Source organism: Aquila chrysaetos, chromosome 1 (genome assembly GCF_900496995.4).
Source record: "Aquila chrysaetos chrysaetos chromosome 1, bAquChr1.4, whole genome shotgun sequence".
Lineage (NCBI taxonomy): Eukaryota > Metazoa > Chordata > Aves > Accipitriformes > Accipitridae > Aquila > Aquila chrysaetos.
This window is the reverse complement of record NC_044004.1, coordinates 74133665-74161636: the sequence shown is the minus strand read 5'-3', so window position 1 is coordinate 74161636 and position 27972 is coordinate 74133665. Positions and strand designations below refer to the sequence as shown.

At 38.1% G+C, this 27972-nt stretch overlaps 1 protein-coding gene across 1 annotated transcript in view; it reads right to left on the bottom strand.

Annotated features, from left to right (window-relative positions):
* The window catches only part of LOC115342807, a 147242-nt gene that overhangs the window by 23327 nt on the left and 95943 nt on the right, over nt 1-27972 (bottom strand). The window lies entirely within an intron of this gene.

Genomic DNA, 27972 nt, shown 5'->3' with positions numbered 1-27972 from the left:
TAATGTTATGAGGGTATATGAAGCCGGGTGCTACTTCTCTACCACCATCCTCTTGATCAACACCAATGAGAAGAAGTTTCTTCCTAGACCCTCATAACAAAATGGGTAGTCTTGGAGATCAAAAATCTGAAGTTATTTGGTAAAAATAACACTAGTGAGCAGAAGAATTGGACAATACCCATTAACTGTAGAAAGACCAGATGCCGAGATGCTATTTCTAAAATCTACTTGGCACTTAAACAAAAGTATTATTACAGAATTTGACATTACGCTGCAAGCAACTTTTATAAGTGGCCCGTATGAAGTTGCCTAAGCATTAGTGCACATCTTGCCATAGCACTGGGATTTCAAATTATGTGACAGTTTGACGCTCATATATTCTTTCTTCTTTAAGGATTAAATCTATCCCATATCCCAAAATTAACAGAGGTGTCCCATCAGTCTAGAGCTTTCTAGCACATATTGTCTAATTATAAAATTTACACCTTTGAGCAAATGCCTGTAATGAAAGAGCAAATTCTTGTGGAGAAGGGTTATAGAAACAGCATCAGATAAAAATGATGAACATGATTACTTGCAACCACTGAAACAACTTCTATGGAAAGGACTCCAAGTGGCTAGAAAATCTGATAGTAGAAAGAAAAAATATGGCAAATTATTTTTAGTAGATATATTAATCATTTAGAGCTTTTAAATCAAATGCAACAAGTCCGTAGAGAAAAGACCTAGTTCCACTGAAATTTAAAGCAATATTGCCACTGACCTTAATAAAGTCAGTGGGTGTCTAACATGATTCTGCTGTGTTGGGCTTATTATTTTGTCTAGACAAAAGGCAAGATCATATCTGTAAGTCACATCACAGTTTTGTATCTGTTAGGGAACAATGGTACTAAGCAAAAAGATTAGAGATAGATTGCAGCAAAGATTTGGTTTCTTCTGAGGGCATGTGAAGTATGCAAGAAAGATACTCATCTATCACCTTGTAGAAGAGTTTTCCTGTGACTCCATTACCAGAAATAATTCTTGTGAGTTATACTTTAGCTTGCTTTAATGAACAACAAAGTTTCATTTTAAGCAGCTGGGAATTCAGAATTTGCAGGCTGGATTGTACTGCTTTTTTAAACATTCTAAACAATCAGAAATTCTTTAGCAACTTCCATTTTCTCTGGGACCCAAAAGCTCTGAGGCAGGTATTAAATACTCCCATTTTCAAGTATTCAAAACAAATTCACAATGTGTTCCATATTTACTAATTCACTAAAGTTTGATGGTCACTGGAAAGCAGATGTTAGGGCTTTCCTGGTAATGTAAACGTCTGTGTTAGCTATGAATAAGTAGAGGTTTTCTAATACAAAAATCATTATGAAGGAACAAATAAAAAAAACCTTCAAAGAACTTAATAAAAATTAACCTGTTCTAAGTAATGTATTTTTACAGAGGTGATCTGAATGCTAATTCTTTCCAGGAGATCTAAGGAAGCCTCAGGCTATATTTCCAGACAGTATATGCCAGAAGAAAAATAACAGTTACATAAATATGTGTAGATTATTAGTGGTTGCCAAATCGATTCATTTGATATTTTCATGATCCAACTGTTTTCCATTTAGCCAGCAGACACTGATATTTTTGTTCTGCAGAGAAAACCATAACAGACCAAATAAAATATTTTATATAGTAAAGCTGTTCTGCCCTTAAGGTACAGAGTTTTTCCATATTGTTTCCATTTGAAAGTTTATTCGGATTATGAACCTCCTGCTGACACTGATACCTCTACTCTCTCTCTCCCTTCCCAACTCTTAAGTCAAATAGTTGGGTCAACACTTGTACTTTTACTTTGATTATGCGAAGTCCCTGTGGAAAGATACAGCACATTCTAAAAAATCTTTATTTTATGGTCTGCTGTGAGCTTACATATTTGAATGCTTAATTTACAGACATGCTCAGGGAAGTGTTGATGCAAAGAAACCAGCTATTCATACATAACCCAGATCAAAGCAGTACTTCTCAGTAACATGTGCTCTATAGCATCAGTTAAATAATTGAGAAAAAATCTTCCCCACAACATCTGTAAGTAATTTAAATGAAATTTTAAAAGTCATGGCTGACTCTTGCATTACTTTGCCTTTCTGCCTCTTCTGTAGTCTGACTGTTGTTACCCAATGACCCCATGCCCTACCCACCGTGCTGATGACCTGAATGACAGTGTTGATGCACTCAGAGCATGGCAAGTCCTAGACAAACTTTCAACTGACCAGAAGCTACATACGGCACCAAATTAAGGCCTCTGTGCCCTGCCTCTCAGCTGTGCTCATTAGCATGGGCTTGCCAAGCCGTTGGCTGCGCTCACACGACGTCAGTCAGCTTTTAGCAAAGGCAAGTCAGCTTGCACCTGCCTGCGATATACTGCCTGAAGTCTAACCCATTACTGACACGTCCATAACAGAAAATAAATGTGGAGACTCGAGTTAGGTCCCTTTATGCAGACGCGACTCACCAGCTGAAACACCCTTTTGGACTTGGAGATCAACACTGTCGCAAAGAGGCTTCAGCCTCCTCTTTGCAGGAGGAAGAACAAGGGTGATGGAGCTCAGCGTGAGCAGCCTCGCTGCAGACAGAGCCACAGGGTTGCAGAAACAGAAGATGTCGTTTCTACTTACATTACCTGGGCATTCAAATGTTATGCTGTACAGTTCTTGCTCCAGCATGTGAGAAACGACCACCTCTGTGGGCAGCCCTGAACCAGAGCAGAGAACAGATCCAGCTATCAAATAACACACTCGCCATTTTTTTCTTACAGAGGGCAATATTTTAGCTTGATCCCAGTTCAGTTCACTTCATAGTATTGCTTTGGGCAAGAAGAAACCATGGGGATGAAATATTTTAACCTAATATTGCTACCAAACACTTCTTAATGTTGAAAGACACCTTGAGTTATGGTCCTGATTAAGTTAATGTTCATATATTGTTAAAAGATGTGCTCAGCACTTTAGGATTGCTCAGCATGCCAGATTAAGAAATTACCAAAAAACCCAAAGATTTTAGTGAGGCCATTGTTTAGCAAGCCAACAGTAATCCCAGTAATGATACCTTAGGGGAGTGAAGGACCTACTCTCTGTGAATCAGGACTCTAAGTCATTACAGGACATGATACAGTCTGCTAAGCACAAGCAAGGGCTAGGTAGGAAATCACAGCAAATGCAGTAGAATTTATGAACAAATTTTGAAATGTCAAGACATTCTTTCACAGGCTCTTTGATGGACTGATAAAATGGTTGAAATTTGCTGTGGTTTTAAATGTTCTAATAACTGCAGTATGTCAGGTGGATTTTCACATTTGCCTTGAAGTAGACATTGGTTATATGACTTTCCTCAAAATAAGGAAGAGTAAAATAAAAGCAAAGAGATACGGTTGACATATTACTGATGGAAGCAGAGTATACCTGAAGCTAATATTGATTTAAGTAGTTCAGTTTCCAGATACTCTATTTCACTGTACTTTTAAAAACAGAATAAATCCAAATTATCTTAAATACATATATTTAACCCATACTTTTAATTCTATATATCTCAAATTTTGATTGAAGCTGAAAAGTAGAAATGCAAGATACCATAAAAAGTATGAAACCATCTTGCAAGCTCCCTTCCTAATGAACTCCCACTGACTTCAGTGAAATTATTATTGCTATTGATTACTAGAAATTACTATTGCCATCTTCTGGTGCAATTGAAAATTGGAAGTTGTTCTCATTAAAACATGTGTTGAGACTGCTGATGCTATCTAATGCTGGGAATGGTACTGTTCCTTTTGGAATTGAATATGAGGGGTGTATAATAGGTGTGTTTCTCCCCAAAGCTTTTTTGTAAAGTTGGTATGTATAGAAATCAAGATGGGTCTTGGAAAGCAGAAAGAGGGAAACAGTGATGACAGATCAAGCTGGCTAAACTTCTGCACTTTTAATAAAATTCTTTTGGGATAATTTAATGGTTTGGTGTACTGTGTTTGGCTAAATTTCTAAGAACAATAAAACTTTCTGTATACTATTATTGAGAAAAATTACTATCAACCTTGTCTAGGCTTTCAAGGATCTGAACTCCGTAACAAAACAAACATAAACTAGCTTGCACCTTAGATGGGTAACAGTCAATTGTCTGATGCCGAGAGCAAATATTCATGGTTCTAGATTGAAAAGTAGAGAAAAGGGAAATCTTCAGGCACATTCAAAATACCCTTGCATAATTTTTACCCTCAGTGTGAAAAAAAAATAGGCCACCCCACTTAAGAACAATCCACTTGTCAAAATGACTCATAATAAAAACCACCAATTCAGGAGTTAAATCTTTTCATATAAAAGGCTGCTAGAAGTGTCATACATATTCCAGGGTAAAGGATATTGACACATTTTTAAGTATTTTATAAATATTGCAACACTTCCTGGCTGCAAAGTAAAATGAACAAGTTTCAGCCTTGAAATAGGTCAATGAATATCTAGTCAGTAAGGATCAAGTCATCAGGGAATTTTACATTATTTGGTGGCTTTATATCACTATGTATATGCTTCCACGTAAGTACAACTTTCATGCACCAATAACTTCGTGAAATTTTATGGCCTGCGTTATATACCCAAGGTGTTTTCAGGTTTTCAAATCTGCACATCTGTAAACTAATTATACAGAAGGGAATGAAATGCACTTGCTTACCTGCTTAGGTTCAGTAGACTGATTTCAGAGTTTTCAGAGACTTAATTTCATGACAAAAAATAAACACAGAACTTGTTCAAGAACCCACTGGGAGCTTTTCCACTGACTGCAGTGGCACTAAGTGCATTATATATGCTCCTTTGTTAATAGGCGGTGCTACTTAAAGTCAATTCTTAAATTACTGGAAATGATTCAGCAATAAAAGAGGTTTCTGTTGGCTCTAAGATTAAATACATAATACCCTCAAAGAAGTGGTGGGGGAATAAAAGGGGAAATGAAGAGAAAAATCACATAGGATGATAAACGGGTCCTTTTTTTTTTCTTTCCAGACCTAATACCAGACCAGAAGATAATACAAAAACCAGATTCATTATTATGCTTACCTAACTACAGTACATAATACCTTAATGTTGCAGGTGCTCTATTGACCCAGAACAAAGATGCAATCTTTCTGAATTATAGGCAGGGACTGATCCAAAACAGTTTCTCAGTAGGAGGAAATCATGAGATATGCAAGGAGTCATCCAACTCCAGCTCGTTCGAGTGAGACCTGCTCAGCCCAGGTCCTTCAGTTCTCCTCGGGACATGACCATGAGCTTTGAATGGGAACTGACTTCCCTTTGTCCCACTGGCAAACCTAAAGAAGGGGTTGGCTGAGCCAGTCTAAAAGCCTTCCAGGTCCCCAAAGCGTGGCCTTTAACATGTCTTTCTTTTTTCTTCAGCTGAGAATATTGTATTACCAAAAGACAGTGGGCCAAGCTAGCACATTAGGTTGTGTTCCAAAAAAACAGTCTTAGGTGGTCCTGATCCTATCATTCTCCTTCCCTTCTTTTTCTCCTTCCTTGGTGTACCCTTGAGAAGTGCCTCCTTCCCTTACCCCCTCGGCTTGTGCACCCTGAAATGCGGAGGGGCCAACCCGTACGGCTGAAACACGTGCCTTGGGGAACTCCAGCCTTTCTCTGAGCCAGAGAGGAAGCAGTAAATTTCTAGAGAAGAAAGCTGAAGTGGCTTTATGCAGAATTAGTGGTTGTATGGCAAGAGCCTTGCACCTGAGTTCGATTAACTACGAGAGAGAGAGATCTTTTACCCTCCATAAATTATGCATTATCAGGCAGCCACTTAACTGATACTCTTGAGTTTTAACCAAACCCCATTAGAACTGAAAAACAGAGCAAATTTTTTCCGGCCTTCCTTTCTTGAACACTTTTGCTCTAAGGTTGCTTCCAAATTTGATCTGCTAACTGGCTGCATACACTGTGCACTTGCTATTAGGTCTAGTCAAACTAACGGTTAACTCTGATTCTGTTTTGCTTATAATTTATAATTGTAATTTAAAGACAATATAGACGAGTTATATTTTTATAAGGCCATTTTAACCTATTCTTCATTTATTTTCCATTTCAGAAATCAATTTCATTGCCTGAAGTGACAAAAAAAGTGCAATTTTTATGTTGCTGATGTATTAATATTTATCTTTTCTTTCTTAATTCATGTACCTTTGTCATGGCAGATGCTGTACTGGTCCTCTATACCATAGATAGAGGAGTTCTTAAATGTCATCCCCCAATTCTCTGACATCTTTCCTTTCCTAGTTTAAACCTCTAATCAGCCTATCTGCCTTCTGCATTGACAGCCCCGGTCACACAATACTTTGGGGAGCATTCATCCACCAGGAAACAGGGGACATCCTGAGTACTTAAGACTTTTTTAAAAAGGCATTCATTTTTTATTATTATTGAAGCAAATCAATTACTTTAATTTTAAAGTTTTGCTGGATCTGAGTCAACCATTACTATTGCCTATCATCTGCCAAAGAGACATCAAACAAAAATTTAAAACTCTCATGGATGCCAAATATTTTGGCAGCCATCCACCAGTCTCTAAAAAACCTACTTAATTTTTCATAGCAGTCAGGGTTTTCTGAAGTTAATCTATTAAATACACAATTACTTTCAAATAACAGTAAGCCAATGACTTGAACCCTTCAAAGCAGCACAACTGAAGTTGAAGACAGCGTTGCTGGAAGGGGTCTCCGAATGTCCCCACTGCAGCAAGGGCTCCTGGGGGTGGAGCAAGACTTCATTGAGCTGGAGGCTTTACAAATTCAGAATGAAAAGATGGTTCCTGTCCAGACCTTAAAAAAGTATTTGATTTTCTGTGTTGTGGCCACTTCATTTTCTATGAAAGACTGATAAAAACTGGCTACCTTCCAATACCATTTCCCCATGGTTTTTCAACAGAAGTATGTTTCCCAGATGACGTGGATTGATTGTCTTCTTGATTCCAGCACTGACACTGCAGGTCATTTTAGGAGAGTATTGTTACTTCCCTGCTTTGCAGGTTGCCCATATGTAGAAAGGAAAAAATAATGCCTATTTTAAGTACCTTGAGTTCTATGGCTGGAAGGTGTTCCTTGTAAGCAGCTATTATTTAGAAACAACAATGGAAAATGTTTAAAAATAATAAAACAAAATTTGAGCACTTCTGAGGAGGATTTTTTGTTACTCTTCACTCCCATGCACAACAAGGTATGACAGCAGCAATGGGGAGGGTTGCCCGGGGTTTTTTTGCCCACACATGGTACACTTACCACGTCTTTCTCTCTCCTCACTTTCCACTACATTTTCTACTTAATTTTTAAGAGATTTGCTCTTCTTATATTTTATTTATCATTTTTATTTCTTCCATTTAAATTACTTTTCCTTTGCCATTAACCTTTTCATTGATGTAAAAGAGCACAGACTAAAGTTCTGCATAAAATAAGATTAAAGAAAAGCTGTAAGTACAGTAGAGAAAATTGTCTTTGTTACTAACATACAGCATTCTCAAACCAAATTTGCCAGAATCCCACTCCTTTGTCAAGGTCTGGTCTAAACATCATTTTCCTCTGCCCCTCACCAGCACCATCCTTTACTAGAAAGCATGGGCAGAAACACAGGTTTCATAGATATGCCCCTAAGGTCTGTGAAGAGGATGCACATTTTCCTCACACATCTTAGAAACCTCAGGTCTCGCATCCATTCATAAAAACAGCGATTAAAAGGAAGGAGAGGAACTTACCAAGGCTTTAGTCATTTGGAGAGTCCAGGTAGGACCTACCTTTTCATTTTACTTCACTGATTCCTTGCATTAAGCAGGCAAAGACAACTAAGGTGAGCAGAGGAAGAAGAGCAAAAGAGTTAACTTTGTGCTGTTTTCCTGTTAAGAAAGGCTCTATCTAGCATTTCGATAGCCTTATGAAGAAAGGTCTTTAGGATGCTTAGGGCATAAGACTGAAAAGAGAGAGCAGACTGATGGGGATTTAGTCGAAATTTGCTAGCACACGTACACTGCCCCCTCAACGTCTTCCCCAGTCTCCTCTGGTGGCCACATGTGGTTGTCTCCTGGCTTTTCTTTTCACTTACTTGAGGAGACAACAACTGGAGGACAAAAAAACCCATAGTGCCATCGGTACTCAAACAAAGGCAGATTTCCATGTGGAAAATGAGGGAAAAATGGAGGCGTTTGGGACCTGAAAGACAAGAAATAATTTACATACATGCTGCTGCATGTTTCTGCATGTTCCTCCTTTCTGTGAATGTGTTGTAGTGGTTTCTCACACTACTGAGTATTTTTAGATAGCAGCTACCTCTTAAACTGCCCATTTAAAGGCTTTGCTTATTAGTGAAAAATAATTTTTGTGAAGGCATGAAAACATTTTGCTAAATAGGCTGGCTCTAGAGTTTGCAAATTGATTGGAGAATATTTCATCATTCTTGCCAATGCAAGTACTATTTTGTACATGACAATAATAAATGAAAACAAATCCTCTGAAGTAGCTTACATTACAAAATAAATAATAGCCAAGTATTACATAAATATAGCCTGGTGGTCTTTACTTTATAAAGAAGATTCACCCCAGTAAATTTAAATGAAGATTTGTTTGTAAAACATCTGGAGGAATGTGGATTTTTGCTGTGCATTCAACAGCTGTTTCTATCACTTTAAAAATAACTTTTTTTCACAAGCTTTTCTGGATTTGTTTTCCTGAAAATCCTATATTCTTTATCAAAAGTAATGTTGCATTCAAACAAACCGTTAGCAAGAGAACGATAAATACTTTCTGTATTATTATATTGCTAAAAAGAAGATACAATGTTTATCAAAGAAACATTTTCAATAATTGCAGTTGCTGTTTTGCACATAGAAGCCTTGTGAGTTTCGTCAGTTGGTGGGGCGGTGTGTGTGTGCAGGGGTTTTTTCTGTGAACAAATGTAATATGGATTCATGAGAAGTCTCATACTAAATTTTGTGAAAGGAGGGATGCTTTCCTTTGAGTTTTGGTGGTACAGTTATACTTGTATTTGGAATGTGTCGTGGTTTAACCCCAGCCAGCAACTAAGCACCACGCAGCCGCTCACTCACTCCCCCCCAAACCAGCGGGATGGGGGAGAAAATCAGGAAAAAAGAAGCAAAACCCACGGGTTGAGATAAGAACAGTTTAATAGAAACAGAAAAGAAGAAACGAATAATGATAATGATAACACTAATAAAATGACAACAGTAATAATGAAAGGATTGGAATGTACAAATGATGCGCAGTGCAATTGCTCACCACCCGCCGACCGGCACCCAGCTAGTCCCCGAGCGGCGATTCCCCGCCCCCACTTCCCAGTTCCTATACTAGATGGGACGTCCATGGTATGGAATACCCCCTTGGCCAGTTTGGGTCAGCTGCCCTGGCTGTGTCCTGTGCCAACTTCTTGTGCCCCCCCCAGCTCTCTCGCTGGTTGGGCATGAGAAGCTGAAAAATCCTTGACTTTAGTCTAAACACTACGAGCAACAACTGAAAACATCAGTGTGTTATCAACATTCTTCTCATACTGAACTCAAAACATAGCACCGTACCAGCTACTAGGAAGACAGTTAACTCTATCCCAGCTGAAACTAGGACAGAATGTTACGCAGCTTGTGGTACTGGAAGATGATATTATTATGTAGAGTAGGCTTATCAACAGACATGAATCCTTTCTATAAGTAGGCTTTGCACAACAGAAAAAAATATGGGGTTTAGTGCAGGAAAAAAAAAAAAGAACATTTCCTAGCCATGTTGTCACTGTTGATGTTATCTCCCATAAAGAAACATATTTTTATTAAGCACTATTTATTCAGTAAGGTAAAACTTGTAAATAAAATACACTGACAGTTTCACTTTAGAAATAAATATTGACAGCTAATAAGTACCTGGCATCATGGGAAGCAGAACTGAAGCAGCAATAATCAGATTAAATTGCAGTAAGGAAAAATAAACCACAAGAGAGGACAATGTACACATAAAGTTAATATTCACTATAATAATTAACAAACACATTGCAAAAATGAGAGAGGAAAAGAGCTTGTTTCAATATAAAACAAGCACAGATGTTTCAAGACTGACAATATCAAGAGCATCTTCAATGGCAATAAGATTTATGTGTGCTTCCTGGCAAATTTCTTATCCCTTTGGGTCCAAATTATTCTCTTGTGGGCCTATTTCCACAATCATAAGCCTAAGAGTTTTAGGTATTTTTCATTGAAAAAAATTATTTCTTATGATATAATTCCCCAATCAAAGAAATTCTGTGTTTACAGTTGCGCTGCTATGCCTTTCCACCACAGCTTCAGAAATAGGGACAATCTGTTTGCTGGCTGGGGAGGAAAAGAAAAAAAACAGACTAAAAATCAAGAAAAAAGTCCAAACTTTTTGTTCCTGTCACAGTTTCCTCATCCTCTGTTTTTTATTGTTTTTTCTATACTCACTGAACCTTCACAGATTTGGATTCTCCTTGGCTGGTTGCCCAAACAGCCAGTGATGCTACAAGCTCATTGATGTTCTCTGCAGAAAGTTTTTTGCATCTTCTGCAAATAACGCAAGCACTGATTCACCCTTCCCTCCCTTTTTCTATCTGAATTCCCCCTTACTCGCTCTGACAGTTTTCATTTTGGAAGTACAGTGGGTGTGCATTTGGGATGCTATCATGTGCCTTGCATTGATCAAACTTGGGGGTGGGGATGGAATTTTTGGCTGAGGCTTATTTTTTCTTATTGACTGTTCAGAAAAGGTGGCTGGTTTGGGAGTGGTTTTTTGCCTTCCCCTCACAAGGAATCCAAAAGATCAGCTTGGACAAAAATTTTCTGCTGCAATGTGGGAGCACTGCAGACACCAATTCTATGGCAAGCCCAGTTTCTTGATATTCTGAAACTGGGAGTCAGAAAGAGAAGTCTTTCACTTTCCAGTTTTACATGCAAAGGAAGCAGAGTAATAGGAACAACATAAGTGAAATATAAAAGTAGGAGAGCAGGAGTTGCCCTCTGTCAAGGGATTAATACTGTACAAGTTATCTGCTTGTTGCTAGATGTGGCATTAGATAAAGCGCTGGGGTTTTCGGTTTGGGGTTTTGTTTTGGGGGGCTTTTTGTCCTCATCTGCCCAAAATGACAGCATATTGCAGGTAAAACCACACATACACCTTTTTTTTACACAAACCAGTATTTTTTTCCCCCACATTGCTCCTGTAGAACAAACCCTGCTGCATTGAGTGAACTAGTTGCTTTCCCTTCTTATGCATAATATTCTCTGAGCTGCATGCAAATCTCCATTACCTATGATTACTATCAGCAAAGGATAAACACACAGCCATCAGATCCCAGGCTTTGTAGCCTACCATCACCACCTACTTCTATGGTATTTAAAACCTACCACCCCTAAAGCACAATTGGAAGTCAGGTTTAATTAATCCTTTTCAAAAAGAAGCCATTGTTTTGCTCCAACTTGTTTCATACACTACAAAGAATAAAGCTGAGGCCATACTCTCCTGGTTACCACAACATGATAGCATGCACTTACACCAGGCCATCTGGCTATCTAATTGTATCTTGTAAGCATGAATCTAAATGAAATGTTTCTGTTTGTGGATAGCACACTTTGAACAATGAAAGTACCAGATGATCATTCACCAAACTGATATTACATTAAAACTTTATAATAACAAGCAAACTCATGCTGACAAGCGCAGTCTAATAACATTCTGTCATTTATCATAATTAGGAGCTTGTGATAAATTTTATGTTCTTCTCCTTGTATATATATATCCCTTTTAAATGCACTTGCTTTCCTTTTAAGATTTAGTTTTATTTAGAGATCATTAGTCATTGTGTTCAGACAAGGAAAACAGGGAACATAAACAGCAAAACACGTTAACTCTTCCACACAGTTTGCAAATGCAGTGGATCACACTAACAGAACACATTGAAGAAAACATGTAACCATTGAAGGTACGCATTTCCTTAATGTTATAAAGGGTTGATGTCCTCTTCTAGCTATAGAACCTGAATAATTTGTAGAAATATTTGTAGACTATAAGAGAGATTCCAGCCCACCAGGAGGCATGAGACATTTTGATCGACATACTCTCATACCGACCCACCTAGGACATATTCCTTGGAACCACCAGTATTAGTTATCTACGAATTATCTATGAGTTTAGGGGTTGCATAATGCAGAAACTGTATCACCAGCAGGTCTTAGGATGGCTTTTAGGAAGTACTGTTAGTCACACGTTTGGGGTAAGAATAAAGTTGTTGAAAATATTTTGAAGAGATATTCTTAAGCTATCAAATAGAAAGAAAGAAAGAAAGAGGGAAAGAAAGAGAGAGAGAGAAAGAGAGAAAGAAAGAGGGAAGGAAAGAGGGAAGGAAAGAGGGAAGGAAAGAGGGAAGGAAAGAGGGAAGGAAAGAGGGAAGGAAAGAGGGAAGGAAAGACGGAAGGAAAGACAGAAGGAAGGAAACAGAGAGAAAGAAAGAGAAAGAAAGCCTTCTCTCCCTCCCTCGCTGCCCTCCCTCTCCCCTTCCCTCTCCCCTCCCCGATCGCCCTACCTCTCTCCCGGCTCTCGCTCTCTCTCTCTCCCTCCTCACTCTCCCGCTCTTCCTCTCTCTGCCTCCCTCTGCTCCCTCCTCCCTCTCTCTCTCTCCTCCCCTCTTCTCCCTCTCTCTCCCTCCCTCTCTCCCTCCCGCTCTCCTCCCTCTCCCGCCTCCCACCGCGCCGCCCTCCCTCCTCCCTCCCTCTTTCTTCCCTCTTCCTCCTTTTCCTTCCCTTTTTCCTTCCCTTTTTCCCCTTCCCTTTTCCCCCTCTTCCTGCCCTCTGTCCTCTGCTTTCCTCCTCGGCCCTCCCGCCTTCTTCGGCCTCCCTCCTGTCCCTGCCACAAACTCCCGCCCTCGGAAAGAAAAAAGAACAGTACACAGAAAATTTAATATATACCCAATCTACAAAAGCTGAAGAATCTGGCTTGTGAGGGAGACACAAATCCCTAGTCTGCTGGGATCCAATCTTTGTAGACTCAATTTTCATGCTGGATTAACTCCTGATGATGACTTCAAAAGGACCAGGTTTTCACCTCAAGTGTTCAAAGTGAAACTGAAAAGAAAAAAGCCCACACAAGACTCCCCAACCTGTTTTTGATGTGGAATGTGCTGCACAGGATGACTGGGACTCACTGAGCAGCCCTGATCCTCTAATCTACATTGTTCAAGAAAAGGACTTTGAAATGCATTTTGTGGTGTAGAATTATTTGTTGGTGCAGATGATTATGTAACCTGATATAACCTTTTATATAATTTAGCATGTAAACATCAGATACTGTAGAAGGGAAATATAGCCAAGATGTGTGGGATAATGTCTTATTTACAGCATCATAGAGATTTGCAAAGATATGCCTGATGTGTACTCTATGTATTATTCAAGTGTACACAGTTTTAGGGATAACTTAGCTACATATGTTATACTGAAATATTATATTTTTATTCTTAAATATCTCATTCTACAGCTTTTCTGTACTTCAAGCTTTCTGTGTTTTAATTTTCTTGTCATGTTTAAAGCAATATATCAAGCTGAGCTTCATATTTAAGTCCCAACATGGAACAGGTGCATCTTTATGTTTTGACTAGGAAACATTAGGCTCTGTATCAAAAGCTGACTAAAATCTCTTCAAAACAGAGTGCTTGTTACGGGGTAGCAAATTACAACAACAACAAAGAATCACATTTCCTACCTTTCAGCAAAGCAGAGGCGGTAATGATTCTTCTAATGGTAAGATGATAATTGTCATGTAATGTTATAATATCTTTGTTGGAGGTGCTTTTTATTTTCATTTTTTATCACCTTTTCTGAAAGGCTACACAACCTATAAATTAGGTATTACACAAAGTTCGGGTGAGCAGAGTGTGAATGCTGCCCGAAACTCAGCACTGAGCCAGGCAATAGAAAGTTCATTTCATGTCAGGAGAATATCGTTGAAGATTCCAGCCAGAAATCAAATGGATACCTAAGGATGAAAGGTGATTATAACCTTGAAGATTAAATGAAGAAGTGTTTCAGAACACAATTCCACATTTTCTAATGAAATGACAAAGTTGTTTCCACTTTGGAAAGTGTTTTTGACAAGGCTTCACATTTGAGGTTAATGTCTGTGTCTAAAGGGCAAGCATTATGGAATAAGAGAAAAGTTGGTTCAGAAAATTACAGACTAAATGAGGAAAAACAAATGAGTAGTTTTAAATGGGTCCATAGAACAGTAAATAATAATGAATCATAAAAACAAATATTTTTTTCATTTAAATGCTAATATCACCTTTGTCTTCTAGAAATAAAGAAAATTAATAGGAGCAATATTAATGTACTTAGATCAAGCTCAACAACCAGAAGCTACCAGCAGGATATTTACCACTTTGTAACCAAATGGGTTATTCATAGCTATGTAATTTTGCAGCTCTTTGTGCTGAATGAAACTACATCCCGCAGTTGTTCCTGTTACTGGTTTACTCTGTTCCATTACCCTAGGGTGAAGCTGAAACACCCAGGAATATAATCAGGGAAAGAACAGTGTTCTTCCATATGGGGGTACTTCAGCTCAAACTTCAGCGTGTGATTTGGTACTGTCCTAGTTTCAGCTGGGCTAGAGTTAACTGTCTTCCTAGTAGCTGGTACGGTGCTATGTTTTGAGTTCAGTATGAGAAGAATGTTGATAACACCGATGTTTTCAGTTGTTGCTCGTAGTGTTTAGACTAATGTCAAGGATTTTTCAGCTTCTCGTGCCCACCCAGTGAGAAAGCTGGGGGGGCACAAGAAGTTGGCACAGGACACAGCCAGGGCAGCTGACCCAAACTGGCCAACGGGGTATTCCATACCATGGGACGTCCCATCTAGTATATGAACTGGGAAGTGGGGGCGGGGAATCGCCGCTCGGGGACTAGCTGGGTGCCGGTCGGCGGGTGGTGAGCAATTGCACTGCGCATCATTTGTACATTCCAATCCTTTCATTATTGCTGTTGTCATTTTTATTAGTGTTATCATTATCATTATTAGTTTCTTCTTTTCTGTTCTATTAAACCGTTCTTATCTCAACCCATGGGTTTTGCTTCTTTTTTCCTGATTTTCTCCCCCATCCTGCTGGGTGGGGGGGAGAGTGAGTGAGCAGCTGCGTGGTGCTTAGTTGCTGGCTGGGGTTAAACCACAACATGTATGGAGTCGAACAAGCAGAGCTCCAAGCCCAGCTGTGTGTCCTCTCTCACCCAACAGCCTCTGCTGTGGATATTCAGGTGCATCTTCACCAAAATGATGGCGTGGATGGAAAACACATCCTTGTTCAGAACAGATGCGATAAAATAAGTTGTTCTGAGCTGACATTCATCTTGACGTTTCTGAAATCTCTCCCAGACTTTTGCACCCAAGTTGTTTGGCATCTGCATTCAGCTTAAATGCTGGTGGCTACAGGTAGAGCAATAAGCCTCCCAACCTCCATGACTCTGGTCGACAGCATGCAGATATGCCTCTAAAAGCTGCCTTTTAAATGGTTTCTGTTCAGGTGTGAGAGAGGGGAAGAGTTTTGGAGCTGGGGGGTAGCTGTAGGAAAGGGAAAAGCAGAACACGAGAAATGGGGTTTGGGGTATCACCGTATTGCTGAAGAACTGAACTAAAATATTTGTAAAATTATTGCTATGATAAATCAGTTTTCACATATTTATCACTAACTCTCTTTTCAAGCCAGTATGAAGTTTACCAGGCATATGCCCTACAAACAAAGCAATTTCCCTCTCTTAGGCTTTACAGGAACATACTCTTTATCCGTAGGCCCTGACAGAACTAAGTAACCAGAGTCATTGCTCCCTTGTGAGGCAGGTTATCCCTCAGTAAATTAACCGCAGCAACACTCGCTTTCTCACTTACCAGGTCTGAGCCCACCACAGATACACAGAAGCAAACGCAGGGACCCCTGGCACAACCCAGCTCTCCCATGTTTGCGCGGGTGCCTGGGGCACCGGTAGGTGCTGGGGGCCATCCCCAGGCTCTTCTCAGGCACAGTGAGGAGGTGGCACCAAGAAAGAGGTGACCGTCCTCATCTGGAAGGTGCTTAGGATGGGCACAGTCATGCCACGCTGCTTGGCATGAGAGGCTGCCCGACAGGTGAAGGTAGGGAACAATAACAGAGATAAACAGCGTCCTCCACCTGAAAGCAAAACCCAACGCTACCCTGCCTCTCTCAACGCGGGACTAAGAAGGCAAAAGGCAATGTGTTTTCAACCAACGCATGCCTGCAAGAGCCCATTGCTACAAGGGTTGGCAGGGATTTAGATGACCAAGGGATATAGGAGAGGAAGAGATACGTCCATGCGGACAGGCTCACCCGTTGCTGTTGGAGGGGTTAGCTCAGGCGTAACTTCTGTCCAGGGACATCCCTGAACTGTTCTTTGCCAGCACATGGCAAGCGAGAGGGAAGAAACTAGAAAGAAACAGAAAAGGACCGCACAAGGGAAAAAGATCACTTTTTACATGGCCTCTTTTTTATTTTTACTTAATTGTTTGAGTCTATCCACTGGTAAACATGAAAATTAGGCTACGTAGGTCTTTCTTCCAACCTGGTGTGGGAGATCTTTATGTATTTCATTACAAAACACTCTCTCTGTTGTCAGTGAGAGATTAAACTGCAACCTAGAAGTACGCACACACTAAAATTTGAATGTTCTCATACAGTGTGTTTGATTAGAATAATTTTAAGTAACCATTTATCCAAGAAAACCTATCTATCAACTCAACTAGCATTCAAAGCTTGTTGGTAAAAATGTACTAATAGGAAATTAAAGCTATGGCCTAAAAAAATTTTTAAGGGTGGTCCCAAATTCATTCTAACTCTGTTTAGTGAATCTTACAGGTGGATATAGGAGCACTCAGAGTAACAGCATCACATTTCCAGCACATAAGAAATTGAGTCCCAAATTCTTGCTGTGTCTTCTCACTGCGATGCCTTGGTGTACACTTTGCATGAGAAAGAGCTCATTATGGCCCACATGATCCCAAATGCCCAGCAGAGATAACAGTCTAAATCATTTGTTCTCTTTAAAATAATTTATTCATAGGAAGGAATATGAAAATGTGCCCTTTATGAAGTTTATCTGTATCTATAGCAAACACAACTTAAATTAATTCTTCATCTTCAGGACTGGGAAAGTTTGACTAAGGCATTAGGGATTTTTTATTAACCTCCATTAATTCAGTAGTCCTAACACTTTGATAACAAATAAAAACGGATGGCTAAGAAGTTTCTTCTTATTAAAAGGTGTGAGTGAGTGCAATTAAACATGCCCTACATATCTCAAGATATATTACATATTCTAATATAACTCCAGGGTTAATAAGGATGTGAAGTTTATTAGTCTGTTGACTAGTGATCACATATAGTACATCGTTTCTGTGGTAGGAGGAACACACAATGACTGTTCTTAATTTCACTCGCAGTTTTGATTTTATTTTTTGGCATTTCTACAGAATCCTGAGATTTCCCACTGCAATTTAATTTTAATTACATCAGTAAATAGGATGATGAAAGTCTTTCTTTTTTTTCATAGTATTCAATGAATTGCCTAAAGATCTACAAATATTACATACTATTATATGAAAAAAATATTGAAATCTGTATGTTTTACAAACCTCTGCAAAACCCTTGTACTTGTGCTCATTTTCAATTCAGACAAATCTAATTTTCCTTTAATCTAACTATTTTTTGAGTGACTCAACTGATTAGAATCAGTCCTTACGTACTTTGATTTAAAACAAAAATTCTAGTCCAAACTTTTAGCAGTTTTAAGTTCAACATGTTTTCAGGACCAATCCATATGCAGCACACAAGAAATAAAATAGTCTAGCATCTGACCATATAAACTTTTAAAACTGAGAAATGATCCATAAAAGAACTGGGGAGAAAATGCCAGCCCACACTATTTAACATAACACAATGAATTAGGGACAGGGAAAAAAAACAAACATGAAAATACATCAGATGATGTAAAGAAAATGGATACAGTATGCTGCTAATATTATGACGTTGAAGAAAGCATGCACACAATGTTATACCATTTAAAAGCTAAGTCAAGATAAGTCTGCTTTATGTGTCATTTAGAATGAATAGACTATATTAATATACAGTCCATATTTTAAAATTACCTCTAAAATAAAATGAATAATGCTTTTGCTCCCTGCACAAACCAAACTCCTTTATCTGCAGAGTAAAACCAGAGTACTGAGTCAGTTAAAAAATAAAGCTCCTTAGCTTAGATAAAAATTCAATGAAGAAAAATCATCTCTCATGATGAAATACTGAAAATGAATTATTTTAGTTGCTTTTGCTTCTTGCTAGAATGCTAATTATAAAAGCATAATTTAATTTTGGGAAGAGATTTGTTAAATTTCAAAACCTAATGTGAGTTCATCAAACATGAAGACTCCCAAATGTGAGATACTAAATCTAAAGCTCAACCCCTTCTTCTGAACCAGTTTTCTGCAGACGTCCAATTTATCATAGCTTCTTACCTCACGCATATATGTGTTTGTGCATAAGTTTTAATAGGCCGTTGAGGGGAGGCTATTCCTATGATGAAACATGCAACATTATAACAATCGTTAAAGAGGAGCTAGCTGAATCTGAATGCAATAATCAGGTAATTTGCATTTTCTGACAACCTGCTGTCATTCTCTGTGTGAGCTACCCTAGGTTCACTGGTCCCACTACCTATTCAAAGGAGACAGATGGACCAGGGACCCTGGTGTTTGGTGGTGGGCAATGCCTTCCTGGTTGTGGACATTTGCTTTTGTCTGCAAGTCCAAAGTTCTTGGCCAAAGCTAGCAAGGACTTGAAGAGCTATGACAGACGTAAATAACCCCATTACTTTGTAACAAGCAAAAAGACTGGGTTATAAATTGCTGCAGTGACGCACTCATTCAAATTATCCATGTTTATATTGCAGCTTGGACTGGTCAAAAAGGTCTACTAATGTACTCATCCCCTCCAAGGCAGAAGCAACCAAGGAACTCCGTTGCTTTTACAATAACATCCAACTTACTCTGTTTTTTATAGAGAATCTAAGCTTATTACCCCATATTTTCCAAATTGAATAAACAAACAGTTCTCAAAAGAAAAATTCCACATTTTAAGGTAATTGAGGTTTTTTTCCTCTAGGGTTTGTTTGTTGGTTTTTTGTTTTTTTTTTTTCCCTTGGCAGCCTTTTTCTGCCCTTTTCTTTTTGACATTGGAAAAAGGAATGAAAAGAAAATACCTCAAACCAAAATAAGTTAAGACTGCATTTTCTTTTAAAAATATATATTTTCCCTCCAAATCTCTCTCTCAAAAAAGAATAAGAAAAGTCTCTCATTTTAGAAACTGTAATCAAAACTAGTAATAAAAAACATACATTGTTTAAATATTATTTCCATAAACAAGTTTTTTCCCTAAACATGTAAAATAAAAGGCAATCTATGAAATAATATAGTAATTTCTTCTATTGACAAGAATATAGAACTAGTTGTATGAGATTATTTCTGATTTACTGAGAGGCATTAAGGTACTACAGTGATCAGAGAACTGAGACTAATGGGCCAGCAGAAAATACTGCAACTAATGGTAGGTATGGCACCTATCACAGCTGGTATTCATGTCCCACTGGAAAGGTGAAAACAGCCTAATTATATATTTATATTCACACCTAAACATTATTCCACCACGAAGGCTTCATAGGAAGTGCTGGCCTTTGATTGCAAGTAACTCGTTAGACCCTACATGTTTTCATTAACTCCCAGCCATCAAAGGACTGCTGTTGTAAACTGAGACAGCGTTTATATTTTCCTCTTATTTTGTGATGACTGGACTGTCTAAAAACTTATTTGAAACCATCACATTTTGGACCTTCTATTTAGTCTCATTACTACACCAGTAAATTTTTAATTACATACTTTTATCCTTTCAAGAAATACAATTTTTAAGAAGCTCATTAGACCCTTTTTTTTGTTATGTGGCAAAGAACTCAAATATGTTGACTATTGAATCAGTTACACCCCAAATGTATTATAATAAAACCTTTGCTTTCTGATTTTTCTTGACACTATGAGGAACAGCTTGAAACTAAAGATTGTGAAAAAAAATTGTGTTTTATTTCTGGTTTTGATGGAACAAGTGACAGCCCTGATCCATTGCATTTGACAGTTTATATCCCCATAGCCCGAGCTGAAAATCTGGTTAGGATTGAACAGATTTATCTGGATTCCCCAGACTCGTCTTTACCTTGGTGATATCAGTCTGTGACAGTAAGTTGAGTTTCTCTTTCGAAACAGAGAGCGACCCTGGCTGACGCCTTTCCCTTCACCGCTGCTGGGAGAAAAGCTCTCGATTTTATAGCATAAAGCTATCTCCACCGGTGGATGGGGCGAAAACATGCCAAGAAGGAAAAGGGTGTCTCTCCTCGTGGCAGTTGTCGCCCACCCAAGGCACCAGCGGTCCCGGGCAGCAGAGGGGCAGCCCAAAGGGGTCTGTCTGAGTTCGCAGAGCCAGCCCAAATAGAACGACAATAGTTCTGCACCAAGCCCCTACACCCTTGTAGCACCACAGACCATCGTTTTGGACCTCTGCTCCGCTGCTCTTACAATCAAAGGACAGTGCTGTATGTCACTATGGCATCGCTATAGGTATTACTAAATCTTCCCAGTTAGGCTCTTCCAGGAAGGAGGGAGTCAGCGGTGGGCAGAAGGCAACACCGTGTCCCAAGAGCTTTGCCAGCTACGGAAATTCTCAACCCCTCCTCTGAAACCTTGCCATCAAGCATGCGTGTAGGTGTACTTACACACACATTTAATTTCCAGTTTAAGAAGCATCTGGGTAATAGTATTTTATATTTTGAATTTTGGTCCCTGAAGATGAAATAGCAAGGTGCAATGCTGGCATATAAATAAATAAATAATGAAAGAGACAGTCACGGGGTCACTAAAATGGCTGCCATCTGACCTAAGGGAATATGAAAAGGTTTGTGCACTCAAAGTATTAGGAGTCTACTTAGTCACCAAATTCAGAAGAAACAGAGTATATATAGAATCAAGTGATCAGCGGTCCCTAGAGAAGAGCAAGTATAGCTAGATATCCAAATTCAGATGTAACAAACAGGTAAATCAAGTCCCAGAATTATGTTTTGGATTGTTTCAGAAAACATGGGCAGTGGCATTTACTAATTTTTCCCCTTAATTTTTGTCACAGAATTTGTGGATAAATGTGCCTGCCTGAGTATGGCATTGCTTATAATAAATATTAAAAATTACATATCACTAATGTGTGATATTTTACGTTGAACTTCCATAGTAGTGTGCAGTCAACTATTGCATATTTCTAGATTAGTAAAACTAACACATTTTTTAAGGCCACCTTAAAGACCTCTGAAAATAAAACTGAAGATAGCTAAGCACTCAAACTTCTTGGGCAACTTTGAAAATTGCACCTGACCACTTCTCATCCCCCACTCTTCCTTATTGTCAGTGCAAGGATAGAGCTGTTGGGGAAAAAAAGAGGAAAACAAAAAAGCAGCATACTGTTGTAATAAACACCACAGCACATTATTTTGAGAGAACAGCGAAATGCAAAGTAGCAAAATGTTATTACTCAGTTTAGGACTTTATTTTGTCATTTTAATGACTGCTATTCTTGTTTAAAGATGCATAGAATCTTAAATAACACTGAACTGCCAGAACCTCAACTTTAAGTCCCATTTTAGGAGATTTCCAGCACTGCAGTGCTCCCTAGAGTTACACTGATGAAGTAGTTCAGTTCTGGCCTGAAGCTTGACCATGGCCCAAGGAAGTCCCAGGGCAAACCTCAAACCAGTTAGCCTTGCTGGATACTCAGACATCCAACGTAAAGAGAAGTATCCAAGGAAGGGTTGTCCATAGCTCAGATGTGGTGTGGGTAGCTCACTTGTTTGTTTAATATTTGCATGTTTCTAGTATTCTGCCTCCTGTGAAAACACTGATAAACTTCCTACACAGCCTATTCTCTATTTACATCTTGCTGGCTCTTTGATGTCTATCACCTTCTGTTTAGAAACAGAGATATTGACGTTTTCCTGCCTTTTCTGAAGTTATTTCAGTTTCCAGCCTATTTGCGGAGATAAACTTTATCAAGGGATTTTTTTTTCCTATGCACATGGAATATTCATGACTGATGATAGAAGTTACTATTAAACTTCCTGAATTTCAGTAGCAGACCTTTCTTTTTACATCTTTTTACCAATTTTGTATATGTTAATACAAAACAGTGAAACTTTAGTTTTGGCAGAAAAAAACCACAATTTTTGCTTTATTTTAGTATTTACATTATTTTTATGTAAAATAATGGGAGAAATACACTCTTTAAGTATAAATTATTTGTTAGATCTATACCTAATATCTCAAATAATCTTTTATGCCAATTATTTAAACTATTAGAAAATGCATCTATCTTTCCTTTCCATTCACACTGCTATAAAATTAAAGAACAAATACAGTCATTAAAATTAATATTAACAAATTGATGAAGTGCATAACAACTATAGGGCAGCACTGCTAGAGCACAATTTTAGGAAGACAATTATGAAACTTCATAGATAATAGGGATCTTGTTTAACAGCAATTATTTTCTTCAAGTCTCAGCATAGCCTTTTTTGCACATCAACGTAATGCAAGAGGAAGGAAAGTTTCATGGTTTTCAAAGAGGCCTAAGGATATTCCACTTGGAAAGATAATCCAAATTGGGCCTAAACCTCTTAATTATCTTTCAAAGTCTCACCTTTAACGTGGAATATTTCTGGAGACTTTGCATTTTCAATTTCTAAACCCAGTTTAGGATCTTTTTCCATTACAAAATGTTACTTTTTCCTTTAAAAGAAAAAAAAAAAAAGTTGTTCTAACAGCTATGTAAAACAACAACAACAAAAACTTATGAGTAATTTTCTGTTGAATCAGTTCTTGTCCCAGGTAAACTTTACTGGAAGAAGCAGCCCTGTCTAAACAATCCATAGGGAAATTCACATTTTCCTTTAGACAGTAGCTATTTATTCTGACGTTCCAGTCCTGAGGATTTTCTACCCTTTTCTCTACACCAGCCCTCCTAAAACGATTACTTCAAATGCCTTCAGCGTCTCTACCTTCCCAAGTAAAACTGAGCTCCCTTGATAATGGACTCTGATAAGACATTTGAGATATCAGATCCTGAGTGTACACCGCAAAACTCTTCAAATCTGTTCTCAGCCCTCTTTGTTCATCTTATTTGTTAGACTTTCCCCTTCTGCCCTTTCGATGTTCTAGGCAAAGACCAAAAGTGTCACATTCATTCTTTAAAGTGTTGATTTTTGACTCCAAAGCTTTTTTTTAATAACATTCATTATCTCTCACAGCAGACGCTGAGGGCGAGCAGGCAGCAGACTGACTAGAAGTATCTTAGATCAGGTACAGCACCTGTTTTTTAAGACTCAATTCAAAGTGCGTAATCACGTGTTTAAATCCTATTAAAGTCAAGTGTTTACTTCGGTTTAAGCAGGACCTGAGCAAAGCGGTTTGTTCTGAGGAAAAATAAGGGTATGTTTTGTGTGAGCAGGACACACTGTGATGGGCATCTCCTCCCCACTGTTTGCGCCAGACCCAAGCCATGAGACTCGTATTCAAACCCAAAGGAAAAGAGATTCATGGTGTTCTTTCTTCCAGCTTAACATCAATAATTGCATCCGTGGAAATACTTTGGGCTACTAAAGCTGATATTTGAAAAGCACAACAGGATTCATTAGGCAAGTCAACAACTAGAGGATCATAGAAATATCAACAAGCACCAGGACTTTGTTACTGAAGCAGAAGCTTTCTTTTAGAATGTTGAACGCTGCAGTCAAATTAAGAAAAATACTACAACTTGTTTATCATACACCTTGCATTTGAGGTATAAATTTCAGAGATACAGAAAGGGCACCGGACCGACCACAGAGGATTGTTGGTAAATTATAATAGTAAATGCCACATGCACTTAAGTTGTATTATTATCTCAATTATACTATGTACACATAAAAACTGCCATTGTCAAATACTCCTTGACTCACTTTGTAACTAACTTTGAAAGACTTCAGTGAACTCTGCCTTGTTGAATCCTTGCTTTTTATTCACTTGGTGGATAGCTGTTCAAATGCTCCAGCGAGTGGAATGCAAGTAGGCCAAATGTTGCTTAATTTGGTTGGCTATGTATATCACAGGGTGTTTTTTGCCCTCAGTGCCATCAACCATAGAGACATTTCAAGCATGCATAATTAATTAGTGGTTTACAAAAGACAATTAAATATAACAAAACACCTCACTTGCTCCAAGATTTAAACAAATTGAACTTGAAAAGGGCACAAGAACAGTAAGAACAAACTCAAGCAAAAAATAAAAATAAATAATTGCAGATAGTTTTTTAATGGTTGTTGAGGTCTTGGCGTTTGGGTTTGGTTTTTTTCCTGAATGCATATTCTGTTAATATATATTTTCTCTTCACTTATACAACATGTATTGTCCGTTTGAATGACAATTACAATTATTTATTAATTTCTCTCAAGGGTTCAAGGCACATTACAGTGCTCAAATAAAACAAAATACAGGTTTGCATGCTATGGAAGACATAAGTAGATACACTGTCACAGAGAACAAATTATGTTTTCCTTAACTCTGACATTTATTAAACCTCCCGCCCTTCCTTTTCTGTATTCTGAAGAGCCATCTTTACACTATCTTATTTTGGTAAATAACTGTTCAGAATTGTGCAATCTTAGTCAAAATGTTCTAATCAAATTATATCCATGGACAGGGCCTTCATGTATGGGTCTTCATGACAGATCAGTTTCTCCTACTCTTCCCTTTTACTTTTTTTTTTTTTTTAATCCCCTATCTGTGCTTTACATCCTCTCTTTAGTAAAAATTATGCTGTTGCCATCCGTTGGGAGTTTGCTCAATTTTTACACTTCCCTACAACACTAAATGTTTCATAATAGTTAAGTTTTCCCTATCATGCATTGATCGGTTATTCTCACTAGTCCCCTGTATAAAACCAGAATCAATATCCCTTTCTGACTGTTCTTTAACACATTCATAAATAAAGGGTTATGCCTTCCTCTGACATGCATGTACTTACTTGATTTATAGCAGCTTAAGTGTCTGGGAAAAATCATATACCATTACCTAGGCAAGTACAGGATTTTTGTGCAGAGTTTCTACAGGAGAAGATGGGGGGGAAAATCCTATTTGTCAGTTCTCCCTGTAGTAGAAGAGTTGCATGGTGAATGCAGTGCAGAGATTTGGTAGCCTCCATAAGGCCTTCAGGCTAATGCATGGGATTAAAAGAAAAAAAAAACCCAGCCTTTTGATCCAAATAACTAGTGATGCACACCCAGGCCTCTTCTGCATTACTGTCAAAAGCATCTGAGATTAACACAGGGCAAAGGAGGATAGGCCTGAGTGGATTCTTCAAATTCTGCTCTGTTACCTAAAAAGTCTGTCTCACTCACTCTTGTCTCCAGCCCACGAAGCCACACATACTGCTTGTGAACACCCTGTGCCAAGTGCAGTAATAGACCAAAAGCATCTCCAAACGACAAAATCACCCAACTTTCCAGTTCAGTGAACTATGGCGTGCAATAAGCACAATAATTTGCATGATGACTCTAACAAAAATTTGAAAATAAATATTTCATACATATAAACGGTCACCCTTTCCATCCACAGTGTGTTTTTGTTTCTCTGTAGAGTTGGAAGAAACGGCACAAAAAAAACCAAACCAAAAAACCAGGACCATGCCTCAACATAATAATGACCAACTGCTTTTCAAGAAGCAGTTGTAAGAGAAGCAGCAATGTAGAAGAATATGAAAGCTGAGAAGTATTTACTCCAGAATATAAATCTTCCTTAAGAACCTGCATTGACAGATTCCCTTTGCCATTAGGTTTTTGAGTTAAACTGTTTCTGTGTAGCGCTGGAGAATAAGCATTAAGCAAATGCCATCCACGAACAGGACTTAAAACTCACTTCCACAGAAGAGCTGAAGTAGAAAAATTACTGTGTAAGCGTTCAATTTTTCCTGATTCTGGATTGCAGGCAGTATCTTGAAACTTTTTTTAAAAAAATATTTAGAAGTTCCATGGATTTTTTTGAACACATCTGTCCCTCCCTTTTCCCTGCTCATTCACCAAACCAATGGCCTTACACACGCTCATTTCTGAAGTTGAGACTTCTTCAAAAAACAGCAATGAGTCATACAGAGTACACTTTGTTGGTGATATGATGGCATCATTACTACTGTCTCAGTGTCACTCCTGCAAGGCCATTGCTATTGAATGTCTAGGGATGATCTCACCGGTCATCAATTTATTTAAAGTTGGAGCATTTTAAAACACATAAAACATTGCTGTTCACAGTAAAAGATTTTATTCAAGTGTAGTTAACTGTAAAATCACAATATAACTTCCTCGAGAAGTCATTTTAGCAACATTTTAAATTTTAATTAAGAACTTTACCTCTAATACTGGCACAGGATTTTACAGTTTCAAAACCTTGGGTTTATGTGTATGCATCAGGTTTTTATTTTCATATATCTGTGGGTCTGAGAACACCAGAAAGCATTTTATTATCAATATTAATGTAGGTAATTAATATAATAATATTTAAAGAAAATTACCCTGACAACTAAAGCAAAATGATCTATAGGTGGTCAAGAATATATATTTTTTATTATATTTTTGCACTGGACGATGTTAAGCCCTCCCTAGTTTAAGTAAATATAAATGTCATTTGTATAAATAAGTGGATTGTTTTTCAAACATTAATAAATATTAGGAAAGGAGGAGCAGAGCAAGAAGCTTCAGCTTAATTTATAGTGGAATATTACACAATAGGAATAAAATGCAGCTCTTTTACGAAGACTAGCTGAATTTAGTTGACTAGACTATCTGAAGAACACTTTTTAAAAAGTTCTCAGCCAATTGTTCCATATTAACAAAACGCAACAGACCCCATTATTCCAGTCAAGAATGAACTGAAGCACAGCTGGGTATTAAAAAAAAGACTCTGTATATTTGACATAATAAATAAGGTCACAGTAGAAATAAAAAGTGTTTGACTACTAATAAAACAATCTAAACCTCAAATATTGTTGTTTAAAATAACTGTAAGTCCTGGTAAGAACCACTGTCTTCCAGAGGCTGGTCATAGACCAAAATTGAAAAGGCTCTGTACTTCATGGGAACTTTGATGATGTCTGCTGATAAAAGATATTACTTAAAAGTATTCTAAATCTCTATTAAATTAATAAAAGTTGCGGGGGTGGGGACACTTTCATTCATTTTATACCACATTAATCATGGGCTTGGCGCTGTACAAGACACAAAGGAATAGTTCTGACACATCCAGCAACGGAATAGATTTTGGGCACAAAACCAGGTCTCCAACTTTGGAAATGCACCTCAACCAGCAGGTTTGCTTAAAAATAACTCCCTATTGTATCCATCAACTCCCCCTTATGTAACTTGCACATGAGTACAGGTAATTTACAAAATATAAAGTGCCTTTTTTTTTTTCTCCTTTTCTTTTTCCTAAATCTTGTCGAAGCTGGTGAACGCAAATGCTGATGCTGAAACTTTGGCAATCTCCTGACATTAAGTAAAACCGTAAATAAGAACAAAGAAATGTAAATGGGTATCTTATTTTCACTTCATTTATTATAACATTTTAGAAGTGTTACAGAGGGGTTTTTTTTCCACCTGCTTTGAAGTTTCAGCTTTTGTTCTGAAGGTGGTTCCCACCCAGGGATTGTCCTCCCCTCTCCACTTCCCTTCAGACCGATCCACCCCTGCTGTGTCAGCAGCACATGAGCAGTACACTTCTGAAGCCTCCTGTAATTAAGTTCACCTT